The sequence below is a fragment of the Ceratotherium simum genome, chromosome 33 (assembly GCF_057802395.1).
Source record: "Ceratotherium simum simum isolate JZ-2026a chromosome 33, ASM5780239v1, whole genome shotgun sequence".
In the NCBI taxonomy this organism is placed as follows: Eukaryota; Metazoa; Chordata; class Mammalia; order Perissodactyla; family Rhinocerotidae; genus Ceratotherium; species Ceratotherium simum.
Window position 1 is genome coordinate 9,929,511 of NC_141932.1, and position 15,487 is coordinate 9,944,997.

Consider the following 15,487-nt stretch of genomic DNA (forward strand, 5'->3'; position numbering starts at 1 on the left):
TCACCAATCTGCATACAAGAAGTAAAAAAAAAAAAAATCCCATACTTATATTTTAGAAAATACCCAATATGCTACCAGGACACATAGCAAACTCACCAGTGACTGCAGCTCTAAAGCCCATCAGTATTGAGTGCTGGGGAGGAAGTGACTCCAATGGATGGGGAGCATCTCATGGGCATGGACCAGGTCGGTCTTCTCCCGTCTTGTCTCCAGCCTCCCCAAAACAGAGATGCTCACTAAGTGTTTGGGGAGTGAATGAATGAATGAACGAATGATTGGCTGCTACCTTCACCTCACCTAGGACCCCCTTCTTTTCCTCTGCCCCAGACACTCACACAGACCATAAGGAATCTTACTCCTGGCAGGACCGACCACCCGGGCTCTAGATGAGGCTCTGACCCTCCGTGCTCCAGCAGGAGCTGGCCAGCTCCCTGGTGTAGACAACAGGGCTCAGAAATGTACCTCAGATGGGAGGCCCATAGAGATTCACCATGTCCCACTCCTCAGATGTCTTCAGAGGTCCTGGTCCAGGCTCCAGTGCTGGAAGGAAGCACCAAGATGGGGGCAGGACATGGGATCTGCTCCTTGTCTGCTCCCCTCTGGGTGGGTCTCAGGGTCTTTTGATTGCAGGGTGTCCACCTTCTCTGTGCAGAGGTGAAAAAGCTCCAGCCTGCAGTTCTTTTTCTGTGAAAGGCTGAGGTCAGGTCATCTTCTCTATGTTCCTGTGGGTCTTCCTGCAGCCTCCCCTCCCATTTATCTTCCTCTTCTCTTTCCAGTTACAGGACAGATGCTCAGAACTCTCCGTATCAGAGATGCTGCCACTGCTGCTGCCCCTGCTGTGGGTAAGCGAGTGGGCCAAGTGGAGAGGGGGCCAGTTGGATGGGGACTGTGGCTGACCCTTCTCTCCCCACAGGGTCCCTGGCCCAGTATAAAAAATACCGGTTGGAAGTGCAGGAATCCATGACCGCGCAGAAGCACCTGTGCGTCTCTGTGCCCTGCACCTTCTCCCATCCCCGGGACAAAGGGACTGACTCTGCCCCAGCTCACGGCTACTTGTTCTGGGAAGGGGTCAATATACACAAGGGCACTCCAGTGGCCACAAACGACCCAGATCAAAAAATGCAGGAGGAGACCGAGGGCCGATTCCACCCTGGGTCTTTGGGGACCCTCAGACCCACAACTGCTCCCTGGTTATCAGAGATGTCAGGAGGAGGGACAAGGGAAAATACTTTTTTCGAGTGGATAGAGGAAGGGAAAAATGGAATTACAAATCCAACCTCTCTGTACATGTGATGAGTAAAGAGTGGGCTCCAGGAGATGCCACGTGGGAAGGACATGGGGACCAAGGCAGGACTGGGATGGGACCCTCCTCCTTTGAGGGGAATAGGGGTACAGGGTGTCGGGGCTTAGAGGTAGGAGCTGGAGCAAAGCATGAGGCTACTTGCAGGGCCGCAACTCAGACTCTCCCTCCTGATCCCTGTGTCTCCCCATCTCCTCACCATCCGTGACCCACAAACCCCACATCCTCATTCCAGGGACCCTAAATCCTGGCCGCCCCAGAAACCTGACCTTCTCCGTGCCATGGGCCTGTCAGTGGGGCATGCCCCCCATATTCTCCTGGACATCAGCTGCCCTCACCTCCCTGGGCCCCAGGACCCACCTCTCCTCAGTGCTCACCCTCACCCTATGGCCCTAGGACCACGGCACCAACCTCACCTGTCAGGTGAAGTTCCCTGCAGCTGGTGGGATCGTGGAAAGGACCATCCAGCTCAATGTCACCTGTGAGTGCTGGGCCAGGATGCCCGGGTCCCTGAGTGTGTGAGGGGAATGAATGTCAGGCTGGGGACACTTGGTGCTTGTGTCCCGGGGGTCTGGCTGAGTAGTGGACCTAGGAGTATCCACATCCTGATCCTCATGTATTTCTTACCCTAGGGTAGGGGGATGCCTACATTTCATACCCAACCTTCTCCATTTAAAGGAGAGGTCCCCTCTTCTCATCCTAGGTACACCAGAGAACCCAGCAGTCAGTGTCTGCCTAAGGGATGGCACAGGTAGGAAGGAGCCCTCTCCAATGGGGCATTGACTGGGGTAGGGTCTCTGCCAGGTTGAGTCATAATTGGACTTTCAGAGCCCAGATGCTGGGGCTAGGGTGGAGGGGCTGCAGTAACCCATGAAAGCCCCCTTCAGGCCTCTTTCTGCAACATCCCCCAATTCTGGTCTTGCCAGGATGACCAGCAACTTCATCCCTGCCCATTCTTAATGTGCTCTATATCTTCCTCCAGTGACTGAAGGCCTTGGGAGAATTTTTTAGTAGGCTTTATTGTTCAGAGCAATTTTAGTTTCACAGAAATGTGAGCAGAAGTTAGAGAGATTTCCCCCATACCCGCTGCACTTTCCCACACATGCACAGCTTCTCCACTATCAACATCCCCCAACAGAGGGGACATTTGTTACAACTCATGAATCCACATGGACACTTCACTATCACTCAAAGTTTGTCATTGACATTAGGGTTCACTCTTGGTGTTGTACGTGCCATGGGTTTGCACAAATGTGTAATGACATGTATCCATCATTGTAGTATCATACAGAGAAGTTTCATTGCCCTCAAAATCTCTTTGGGCTCTTTTTTGACTATCAATCATCCACCCTCACCCTGACCTGTGTCTGGAGCCCAGCTTCCCCAACTGTTCTATTCCCATGGGTAATGACATCTGGTCCCCTCACTGGACAGTGAGTCCGATTGCGGCTTTCTCAGCAGTGCCCATAAAACTATTGACAGGTGAAACCCGGAGACACATCCTTCACCCTGGAGTGTTGCGTCCCCAGGAGGCATGGCCAGGCGGGGTCAGGAGAGCCATTCTGGGTCTGACCTGGAGGTCTGAGAACTCCCAGGTTCCACCCCTTTCTGGAGGCATGAAAGATCACCTTTGACCCTGAGGGGTGGGGCCAGTGGAGGACAGGAGAGGAGATTCAGACACCTTCCCTTGAAGGAAAAAGGGACAAAGCCTTTCAGCATCCCATAGGGCTCTGTGGGCTGTGTTTCTCTCTCTTTCTGCAATTCCCACAGAGCCCAGAGCCTCACGATCCTGGTGAGGCCAGGGGCCAGGTCTGTGGGCTGTTGCAGACAGACCCTGGGTAGAGAAGAACCTGGGTGCTGGAAGAGATGGAGTTTGTTGTACAAGAGTGAGGGGCCTGGATAGGAGGTGTAGCATGGACCATGCCCTTCTAGAGAAAGCTCAGGTCCTATGATGGGTGGAAGAACCCAGAGGCTGAACCCGGGATGGGAGGGGAGATGTGCTCCTCTCTATGTGCTGAAGAGGAGAGGTCACAAGTCAGTTCGTCAAGATTGGAGTTGACCCCAAGTGTCTCTTGTCTGTAGGAGAACCAAGGACCAGATCAGGAGTGATTCACAGGACCCTTGGGGGAGCTGGTGTCACCACACTGCTCTCTCTCTGCCTCTGCCTCATCTTCTTCATGTGAGCTGGGTTGGATGTTGGCCAAGGGGTGGAGAGTAGAGACCTGGAGGGGTTGTGAGGTCCCAGAGCCAGGGGAGGGGATATGGTGGTGGTGATAATCCAGCTGGTAGCCCCCGAGCCAGGCATGAGAGTATTCCCAGCCCTGGTTCCAGACGTCCAGAAACAGGGGAAGGGGCCTTCTCACAAAGTCATGTTATGAAGGCTCCTGGGCTCACCTCGTCCTTGACCTGCCTTAGTCACTCACTCCAGCCTCAAAAGAGTGACCTGTATCAAAGACCCTGGTGTCTCCCATCAGATTGAAGACCTGCAGGAAGAAAACAGCCAGGACAGCAATGGGTGTGGATGACATCCATCCTGCCATTGGACCAGCTTACCTGGCGAGTGATGTGGGCATCTTGGCATGCAGTCTGCCCGCCACATCTCCCCAGGGATGGCCCACAGTCATGCTCCATTAGGCATGTCCAGAAATAACCTCATCACACTTCTGCTTGTTTGAAAATTTAGGTTTTATTATTACAATCATGCACTACACAACGTTTCGGTCAACGACAGATCGTGTATACAATGGTTGTCCCATAAGATTAGTACCATACAACCTAGGTATGTAGTAGGCTATATCATCTAGATTTGTGTAAGTACACTCTATGATGCTCACACAATATTGAAATCACCTCAAGATACATTTCTCAGAATGTATCCCCGTCGTTAAGTGACACATGATCATATTTAGGTATGTGAGGTCAACCCATTGGGAGACAGTTGTCACTCACAATTCCCAAGAAGAGGGAAAAATGCCACACCACACAGGGCCATGTGAGGAAGCACCAGGGTTGGTCAGGAGACTGAAGGAGCAAAGGAAAAATGTAGGCAAGAGGTTTTATTGTGGTTTCTGTGGGAAAGGCAAGATGAGGCAGGGTAAGCAGATTTAGGACTGGCTAGTTTGAATAATTTCAGCAGGCTCTGAGGTATAGAGGCTGTCTCCAGTTATCCGGTGCCTGGACCTGGGTGGGTAGGGCAAAGGATATTCCGGAGTGTAAGAGCTTGATAAAGGAAGTGGTTGGGATGTGCGTTTTGGATGGGTTGGTTTGCAATATGAAAGACATGCTTGCAGGTAAGTACTTTACTATCTCTGGCCATTCACTAGCCCTGGCAGGGGCAGTTCCAAGACCAGAGAGGCCCAGATGTCAAAATGTCAGGAACACATGGTTAATACACCTCCAAGCATGCTTCTCCTTCTGGACTCTACATCTCACCAATGGCATTCTTGTCCCCGGCACTGAATCAGAGACCTATCCTCCTCCCACTCCAGTCCTCCATCACCTCCTCCTGCTCCCATATGCTGCAAAGCTTCTCTGTGCTTCTTCTGAATACATCTTAATACAACCACTCCCTTTGAGCTGATGTCCCCCTTAGTCCTTAATTGTGCTGCAGCCCTCCCCTCCCTTCTCCCCAGCACATTAGCATTACTTCCATAATGAAATGAACTGCTTCTCTACACTGCAGAAAGATGAGTATCCAAACAACTTGGTTTGGCATTTGGGGCAGGAAAACCAGAATCACCTTCATTGCTTCACTATTCCTACACTGGCCTGCTCGCTCACCTCAAGCAGATTCCGCCTCTTTCTTCTCAGAATCATTGCTCGGCTGTTCCCTCCACCTCCATGCCTATATCAACCTGCTCTACTCTTGCTCATCCTTTGAGCCCTGATTTTCATTTATTTATTTAACTCTGACTAGTGTGGTCACCGCTTGTAGGTTTCTGTGCACACGGTCAGCTATCACCCCTGCATCCCTCTACTCCTTCAGCAACTATCTCCTGCTTGTCGATTGTTCTGGGGGCTTGGGTAATGCCTGTATTTTTACTAATACATATGTTACAAATGTAAAATGTCCCTGCTGTCAATGACTTACATTTATCGGGGAGGGGGATGAATATAATAAACAAATAAGTAGTGAAAATATACAGGAAATAAGTGCTCTGGAGGGCAATGAACTGTGTGAATGGGGAGAGATGATCCTGGGGGCTTGAGTCTTTGAGAAAACACCTTTATTTGGTGAAGGAGTGCAGTGTGAGCTCTGAGAAAGGATCACTGAGGGCTCTAAACAGACGGAGCAGCAAGTGTTAGGGCTCTGAGGTTGGGGCATCCCTGATGTTTTGGAGAAATAGCAAGCAAGATAGTGTTCCTAAAGCAGACTATGTGGGGGTGGGGAGTGGGGAACAGTGGGGAGGAAATGAGGATGGAGAGGCACGGAGGCTGCAAATACCACAGGGTCCTGCAGTTCACCATCATTGCTCAGGTATTTTGAGAAGAGTGACAACTTCCGTGTGTGTCCCCTTTAATACTCACACAGAACACTTCACTTCTGATACTCTGACACCAGGTGTGTGTGGGTTTTCCCCACACCAAGCAACTCTCCGCGACACTAGCTGGGTAACCTACAATTTAAATCAATTCTGACACTATATACATGGAGATAGCATCAAATTCCACTGGTTAAGGGCTCAGTCCCACAATACTGTCCCCCACCCCCGACTTCAGACGCCAATCTCAAGTCCAGGTTGTCACCTGTACTTCTGACCAACTGGTTATAAATTGAAGGTTCCTACAACTCCCTGATCACGTTCAATTAATTTGCTAGAGTGGCTCAGAGAATTCAGGAAAAGTTTACTTACTGTGTTCCAGCTTATTTTAAAAGCATAAGATAAAGGATACAGATGAAATTCTAGATGAAGAGATGCATAGGGTACTGTATGTGGGAGGAGGCTAGGAGCTCACATATCTTCTCTGGGAGTGCCATTCTCCCAGCACCTCCACGTGTTCACCACCCCAGAAGCTCCTGGAACCTCATACCATTAGGATTTAATGGAAGCTTCGTCATGTAGACATGATTGAGTATTACCTCCATTTCCAGCTTCTCTCCGCTTTCTGGAGGATAGTCAATGGGGCTTAAAGTTCCAAGCTTCTAGTCACCGCTTGGTCTTTCTGGTGAACAACCCCCATCCAGGAGCCCACCAAGAGTTGTCTCATTAGAAAAAAAGACACTCTTATCACCTGGGAAATCCCAAGGGATTTAGGAGGTGGGCTTCAGGAACCAGAGTCAAAGACCTAACATTAAAACACAAACTGGAGGTAGATCTATATCTATATCTATATTCACATCAACTATACCTATTCAACATCTATATTAGATACAGATGTAGATATATAGATAAAGATATATTCTATTATTTCACAGATATGAACTGACATTAATTTTAATGAGATCCGTCTGGCTGCTCTGTGAAATCTTGTAGCAAGATAGGATAGAATAGAGGAGACTAGTCATGGAAGACACTCAAATAATCCAGGCAGGAGATGACGCAGACTGTATTAGTTTGCTGGGGCTGCCGTAACACGATACTATAGACTGGGTTGCTTACACTACAGAAATTTATTTTCTCACCGTTCTTTAGGCTGGAAGTCCAAGATCAAAGTGCCGGCAAGGTTTATTTCTCCTGACAACTCTCTCCTCATCTTGCACAGATGGCTGCCTTCTTGCTATGTCCTCACACGGCCTTTTCTCTGTGCACACACATCCTTAGTGTCTTTTCTTCTTCTTGTAAGAACGTAAGTCACTTTGGGCCCTACTCTAATGCCCTCACTTAAACTTAACTGTATCTTTAAAGGCCCTATCTCAAAATACAGTCACATTGGGAGTTATAGTTTGAATATATGAATTTCAGGGGACAAAAGTCAGTCCATAGACAGAGTTATTCCAGGATAGCAATGATAAATCTGGTGTGAAGAAGTTGGGTTCTGGATACATTTTGAAGATGAAGCCAACAGGATTTGTTACTGGAGTGATAGAGTACACGAGGAATATGATCAAAGACAGCTTACTTTCTCTACCTCATAGGCATCATAGACGTCAAAGGTGACTCCACACGTGTCCATAGATGTCAGAGATATTCATAGATGGTGTAGATGTCCATAGATAGCCATAGATGTTATATAGATGTTCATAAATGTCCATAGATACCAAAGATGACTCCAATGTGGTTGTCTTGAGGAACTTAAAGAATTGAATTGCCATTCCTGAAATTACTGACTCTGCAGAGAGAGTATATGGACAAGAGTGGATCAAACGTTATTTTGGTTACCTTAAGTTTGAGGTACCTCTGAGACTTCCAAATGAAGATGACAAGTAGATGGCACGAGTTTGGAGCTCAGGAGAGGGGTCCAGTAGCAAGACACAGAGGTTTGGGGGTCCCCCACATCAAGGTCTGATAGTGGATGAAACCACAAAGAAGAGAAGGGGTCCACGGACAAAGCCTTGGGGCCCTCCAGCATTTAGAGTCAGGGACATAAATTTGAAACAGTAAGAATATCACCAAGAAAAAAATAAATGACCAGGAGGGTGTAAGGTTGTGTCCTCATGGCTCAAGGGGAGATGGAGCTTTAAGGAGGTTAAAGTGCACAATTGTTTCTAATGCTGATAAGTCCAGTGGGATAGAGTCTGAGAAATGAGCATTTAAATTTAGCTAAGTGATAGCACAGCTAATCTTGACAAAAGCAGATCTGGTAGCCTGGTAGAGGCTCAAGAGAGTGAGTTCAAGAGAGAATGGGAGGAGAAGTGGAAAGACTCTTTTGAGAATTGTTGCAGTAAATCTAGAGCTGAGAAATGAGTCTGCAGCAAAAATGGCTGTCCTCCTAAATCCCTTGGTTTCTTGGGTGAGAACACTGTCTTTGTTTTAATGAGGTGACTCTTCACGGGCTCGTGGTTGGGGATTTTCATTCCTGACTCCATTCTCCAGAGACTTGAGAGAGGTTGGAATTGCAGTTAATAACTGATCAAGCCTGTGTGAGGAAGCCTCCTTCAAAATCCCAAAAGTAGGGAGTTCAGGGAGCTTCCGCCTTGGTGAACAGATGGAGGTGCTGGAATGGTAGTGCACTTAGAGAGAACGTGGAAGATCCAAGCCCTTTCCCACCTACCTTCCCCTATGCATCTCTTCCATTTGGATGTTCATCTGTATCCTTTATCATACCCTTTTATAATACACTGGTACACAGTAGGGAAAGTGTTTTCCTGAATTCTCTGAGCCACTATAGCAAATTAATTGAACCCAAGGAGCAAGCCATTGGAACCTCCAATTTACAGTCAGTTGGTCAGAAGCACAGGTGACAAGCTTGACTTGAGATTGGCATCCGAAGGGGGGAGAATCTTGTGGGACTGAGCCCTTAATCTGTGGGATCTGACGCTATCTCCAAGTAGATAGTGTCAGCATTGAGTTCAATTGTAGGACAACCCACTGGTGTCACAGAGAATTGCTTGTTGTGGGAGAAAAAGACCCCACACATCTGGTGTCAGAAGAGATGTGAGTGTGATAGTAGTGTGAGAGTAAAGCATTGACACACAACAAGAGAAGTAGTTTTTCATAAACAACTTCCTGTGTATCCAGTGTCCAGCACATATGAGACCTCAGAGAGACCATGATCAGTAGGTGTGTGACTTTTGGAAGTACCTAACTCTCTGAGACTTAGTCTCTTTCTCTGCATAATAATAGTTTTTTCCACATGGGTCTGTGTGAGTGTTCAGCAGAATGGGAAAGAAACATAAAAGTGCTATATATGTTGGATAATTGGGATTTTAAGAAAAGTTTGATAAAAGAATGGAAGAATAAGTAAATGTCCTGTCAGAATCAAATTCACCTCATGGACACCTCTGCCTTCTCCCTGCCCTCTCCACTGCTCTTCTCTGACCACCTTCTTTGCTCTCCACACAGGGTCACCAGCAGGAGTCAAAGTTAAGCAGCTCCCGTGACCCCACGACCTCTGCAGGGACGGCCTCCACCTTGGAGATGGAGCAGGAGCTGCATTATGCCTCCCTCAGCTTTGACAGGATGAATCCTCAGAAGGTCACCTACAGGACCCAGTGAGGAACCAACTGGAGCATCAGTCTCAGCCGGAGACTCCATGTCCTCTACAGGAAGGGGACCCAAAGACTGATCCTTGGAGACTTATCCCCATAGGCAATGGGTTTACAAACTATTGCATGTGAGTCTCCTGTTATACCAAAACTACATTAGCCTTTGCAGTCGGAGATACCCAGGATCAAATTCATGCTGTTTTATGTATTAAGTGTATGACATCAGGCAAGCCACCTTACCCTTCTGTGCCTTGGTTTCCTGCATTGTGAAATGGGTGTAAGAAGTCCTAACAGGGTTGCTGTGAGGATTAAATAAAAGTATATATGTAAAACACGCAGCAGAAGTCCTGGTACAATGAGAGATTTGGGTTCCTACTGGTTCCTTCTCCCTTGAACAGAAAGGCCTTAGTGACGTTTCACCCAGAGGCTGGGTGTGTCCTGTCCCAGACACCACGTCAGCAACATTTCAGTTCATCTCTAGTCAAAGCCCTCCCGTGGATCCCTGCCCTGACTTGGCCTCCAGCATCATCTCTCTCTACTCCAGAATCTTCCCTTTCTATCCTACCTGCCTCCTGCTAGTTCTGCTATAGAGAAAATAAGATATTAACATTTATAAAATTCCCTAAAACTCAGAGCTGACCATCAAAATACTTCTCTATCTTCTCAGCCCAAAAGAATAATTTACAAGCTTCTTAACTTAACATTCCAAGTCAGGGGTCAGGAAACTTTTATTGTAAAGGGCCAAACAGCAAATATTTTCAGCTTTGCAAGCTGTGTCATCTCTGATGTAACTATTCAACTGTGTGTTTGTAACAGAAAAGCAGCCATAGACAATGTGCAAATGAACTGACGTAGCTGTGTTCCAACAAAATTTTATTTACAAAAGCAGGCAGCCCATGTGCTGTGGTTTTCTGACCTCTATTCTAGGTTGTTCTTCATCTCACCCTGCCTACTTTTCAATTCTCGTATCCTAACCCATCAATCCCTCAAGTCATTCTCTAAGTGCCCCCATTGTAATGCACTCCTCACTGTCTCTGTGCATCCACGTTCCTCCTCCAGGAAGGCCCATCACCATGTCATAATCTGGCTAACACCTTCTTATCCTTCAAAATGAGCTCAGAAATATACATTTGGATTGAGAATGTAGAGGGAGGCAGAAGCTCATAATATTCCTCCTAAAAGACTTAATATTTTCACTTTAATAAAATCAGTTTAAACAAAAATAGGCCCCAATTCACCAGCAGGACCCAAATCTTGACAGGGGTAAAGCATTATGCCATAGGTTCATAATAGGAAGGTTAAGTTAACCAATAGGAGATTCTGGTGTGGTGTAAAAAATGCCTGATACCTAACACGGCTTCTTCCTGCCCACATCCAGAAGGGAGAGTGAGTCAGACTTCTGTTTATGATAATGTCAGGATGGACCATATGGGTCAACCTGTCTGTTGAAAACATTAAAAATTGGTGGTTAAACCTAAAATCCAGACAAGATGGCATCGACCCATTGTTCCCTGTTTCTCCCCTCTATTCAGAACTATAAATCTTGTAAATGGTGCAAGAGAAACCAAAGGAGAATTCCAGAAGGTGGTAAGAAGAAGGCGAGCTGGTTTAGGTTTCCAGAACTGGAGGAACAACACAGAGGCAGGGCATCTGGATCCCCCACCAAACACAGCAAGGACACTCAGACTCACTGTTTCCCAAGTCCTGACTGAAAAGCATGAGGCAGCCAGGTAGGCTCATTCATCTCCTGGATGGAAAGGGAGCCCCTCTGACAATATCAGGAGAGTCCAACACCACAGGCAAGAGGGATCACTTGGAGCCAGAAATAAGTATCCAGGAAGCACTTACCTTTCCCATCAGGCCTGAGACTATCCTCTCCTGTGCAGAGACGCTGGGGCAGGTGGACAGAACGGGAGAAAGGGATCCTGGTATAGTGTCTGATATTCTTGACCCTGACACTTACTCTCCTCCTTTGTCAAATTGAAGACTACTCTCCTCATTTTCAGAGTTGTGGGGTTTTTTCGTTGTTGTTGTTTTTTATTGTGAGGCTGGCATGAAGAAAGTTATCTAAAGGAGAAGTATAGAGATCAGTAAACAGAAAACATCAGCAATAAGATCCTCTTGCCCCTGTGGCTCAACCAAGTGGAGCAGACAGACATGGTCTACAGAAGGGACAATGCCTGAGAGTGAACAGGAGAAGTGAGAGAAGGAGCAGAGAGAGGAGACCAGCACCACCCACACCTGACTGTCCTCTCCTCCCTTGGTTGTATCCATTCCCACCTCTTTGCCCTCCTGGCCCCAAACTGGGGCTTTAAGCCTCAGCTCAGACCCTTCTACAGAGCTGAGAGGTCCCTGAACTGCAATCCTGACCCTATTTCAGCACCACGGACAGCACCAGCCCCAGCCTGGTTCTCCCCAGGGTTCACAGTGCCTCCTGGTGGTTGGAACCCTCTGGGCAGCCAATCATTTGCCAGCCTCCAATGCAGAGTGGGAGGAACCTGGGGAAGGATCTGGTAACAGCCTAGGTCAATGATGTTGGTCAGGCGTGTCCAGGACCTTCCAGGCTGTGCCACCATCCTCAGATTTGTGTTCTCCATCCCCCACAAGTGTTAACTAGGGACAGAGTGCTGTCCTGAGATGAGAACAATTTAGCCAGGGGTGTACCCAGTAATTAGATGGAAAAACAAAGCCAGTCTTTGGGCATCATTGATAAGAAAACATTAATCACTCAAAGAGGGGGTTACTATGGCTGAAAATCAGTAGAAGGAAGGAAATAAAAACCAGAGCAGAAATAAATGAAAAAGAGACTTAAAAAACAATAGGAAAAAATCAATGAAACAAAGCGCTGGTTCTTTGAAAATATAAACAAAAGTGACAAACTTTAGCTAAACTCGCCAAGAAAAAAGAGAGAAGGCTAAAAAAAAATAAAATCAGAAATGAAAGAGGAGAAATTACAATGGAAACCTCAGAAATACAAAAAATTATAAGAGAATACTACAAAAAGCTATACACCAACAAATTAGATAATCTAGAAGAAATGGATAAATTCTTAGAATCATAGGAACGTCCTAATCTGAATCAAGAAGAAATAGAGAATTTGAATTGACCAATCAACAGCAAGATTTAAACAGTAATCAAAAACCTCCCAAAAAATGCAAGTCCAAGACCAGATGGCTTCCCAGGTGAATTCTACAACAATTCGAAGAAAACTTAGTACCTATCCTTCTCAAAATCTTCCAAAACATTGAAGAGGAAAGGAAGCTTCCTAACTCATTCTAAGAGGTCAACATTACTCTGATACCAAAACCATACAAGGAAAATACAATACAAGAAAATTGCAGGCCAATATGACTGATTAACATTAATGCAAAGATTTTCAACAAAATACTAGCAAATTGAATACAATAATACATTAAAAAGATCATACACCATGATCAAGTGGGATTTATTCCAGGGATGCAGGGATGGTTCACTACCCACAAATCAATCAACATGATACACCATGTTAACAAAATGCAGAATAAAAATCACATGTTCATCTCAATAGATACAGAGAAAGCATTTGACAAGTTACAGCATCCATTTATGATAAAAACTCTGAATAAAATGGATATAGAAGGAAAGTACCTCAACATAATAAAGGTCATATATGACAAACCCACAGCTAATATCATACTCAAAAGAGAAAAACTGAAAGCTATCCCTCTAAGAACAGGAACCAGTCAAAGATGCCCACTTTTGCCACTCTTATTTAACATAGTACTGGAAGTCCTAGCCAGAGCAATCAGGCAAGAAAAAGAAATAAAAGGGATCCAACTTGGAAAGGAAGAAGAGAAACTGTCAATATTTGCAAATGACCTGATTTTATATATAGAAAACTCTAAAGAATCCACCAAAGAACTTCTAGAAATAAAAAATTAATACAGTAAAGTTTCAGGATACAAAATCAACATACAAAAACCAGTTGCGTTTCTATACACTAACAATAAAGTAGCAGAAAGAGAAATTAAGAATACTATCCCATTTACAATTGCAACAAAAAGAATAAAATACCTATGAATAAACTAACCAAAGAAGTGAAAGACCTGTACACTGAAAACTAAAACATTGTTGAAAGAAATTGAAGAAGACACAAAGAAATGGAAAGATATTCCGTGCTCTTGGATTGGAAGAATTAACATAATTAAAATGTCCATACTTCCTAAAGCAATCTACAGATTCAGTGCAATCCCTATCAAAGTTCCAATGACATTTCTCACAGAAATAGAACAAAGAATCCTAAAATTTATATGGAACAACAAAAGACCCCGAATAGCCAGAGGAATCTTGAGAAAAAAGAACAAATCTGGAGATAATCACACTCCCTGACTTCAAAATATACTACAAAACTATAGTATAAGCAAATATAATCAAAGCATGGTACTGGCACAAAAACAGACACACAGATCAATGAAACAGAATCGAGAGCCCAGAAATAAACCCATACATCTATGGACAGCTAATTTTCTTCTTCTTTTTTTTTTTGTGAGGAGATCAGCCTTGTGCTAACATCTGCCAATCCTCCTCTTTTTTTTTTTTTGCTGAGGAAGACTGGCCCTGGACTAACATCCATGCCCATCTTCCTTCACTTTATATGGGACGCCGCCACAGCATGGCTTGCCAAGCAGTGCGTCGGTGTGTGCCCGGGATCCAAACCGGCGAACCCCAGGCTGCAGCAGCAGATCACACGCACTTAACTGCTTGCGCCACCGGGCTGGCCCTGGACACTTAAGTTTCCACAAGGGAGCCAAGAACACACAATGGAGAAAAAAAATCTCTTCAATGATCGGTGTTAGGAAAACTGGACTGCCACATGCAAAGAATGACAGATCATTATCTCACACCATAAACAAAAATTAACTCAAAGTGGATTAAAGACTTGAATGTAAGACCTGAAACCATAAAAGTTCCAGAAGAAAACACAGGCAGTACCCTCTTCGACATCAGTCTTAGCAGCAAATTTTCAAGTACCATGTCTGACCAGGGAAGAGAAACAATAGAAAAAATAAACAAATGGTACGACATCAAGCTAAAAAGCTTCTGCACATCAAAGGAAACCATCGACAAAACAAAAAGACAACCTAAAAATTGGGAGAGGATATTTTCAAACCACATATCTGATAAGGGGTTAATAGCCAAAAGATATAAAGAACTCATACATCTCAACAACAAAAAAACTAACAACCCAATTAAAAAATGGGCAAAAGATCTGCACAGACATTTTTCCAAAGAAGATATACAGATGGCCAACAGACACATGAAAAGATGTTCAATATCACTAAGTATTAGGGAAATGCAAGTTAAAACTACAATGAGATATCGCCTCACCCCTGTCAGAATGGCTATAAATTAACAAGACAAGAAATGACAAGTGTTGGAGAGGATGTGGAGAGAAGGGAACTCTCATACACTGCTGGTGGGAGTGCAAACTGGTGCAGCCACTATGGAAAACAGTATGGAGATTCCTCAAAAAAATTAAGAAGAGAACTACCATGATCCAGTTATTCCACTGCTGGGTATTTATCCAAAGAACATGGAAACACGAATGTGTAAAGATATACGCACCCCTATCTTCATTGCGGCATTATTCACAATAGCTGAGACTTGGAAGCAATCTAGGTGCCCATCAAGGGACGAATGCATAAAGAAGATGTGGTATATATACACAGTAGAATACTACTCAGATATAAAAAAGGATGAAATCTTGCCATTTGTGAAACATGGATGGAAGTTGAGGGTACTATGCTAAGCGAAATAAGTCAGACGGAGAAAGACAAACACTGTATGATTTCATTGATATATGGAAGATAAACAAATATATGGATAAGGAGAACAGATTAGTGGTTACCACAGGGGAAGGGGGTGGTGGGAGGGTGAAAGGGGTAAAGGGGCACATATATACGGTAATAGATAAAAAACTAGACTATTGGTGGTGAACATGATGCAGCCTATATAGAAATTCATATATAATAATGTGCACCTGAAATTTTCAAAATGTTATAAGCCTCAATGAAATAATTTTTTAAAAAAACAAATTTGTCCTGGTGCCCAAACAGCTGCTA

At 45.1% G+C, this 15,487-nt stretch overlaps 1 protein-coding gene and 1 pseudogene across 1 annotated transcript in view; both read left to right on the forward strand.

Annotated features, from left to right (window-relative positions):
• The window catches only part of LOC101388781 (sialic acid-binding Ig-like lectin 8), a 38,704-nt gene that overhangs the window by 14,184 nt on the left and 9,033 nt on the right, over positions 1-15,487 (forward strand). The gene's annotated exons all lie outside the window — the stretch shown is intronic.
• Positions 813-9,396, forward strand: LOC101388522 (myeloid cell surface antigen CD33-like; annotated as a pseudogene).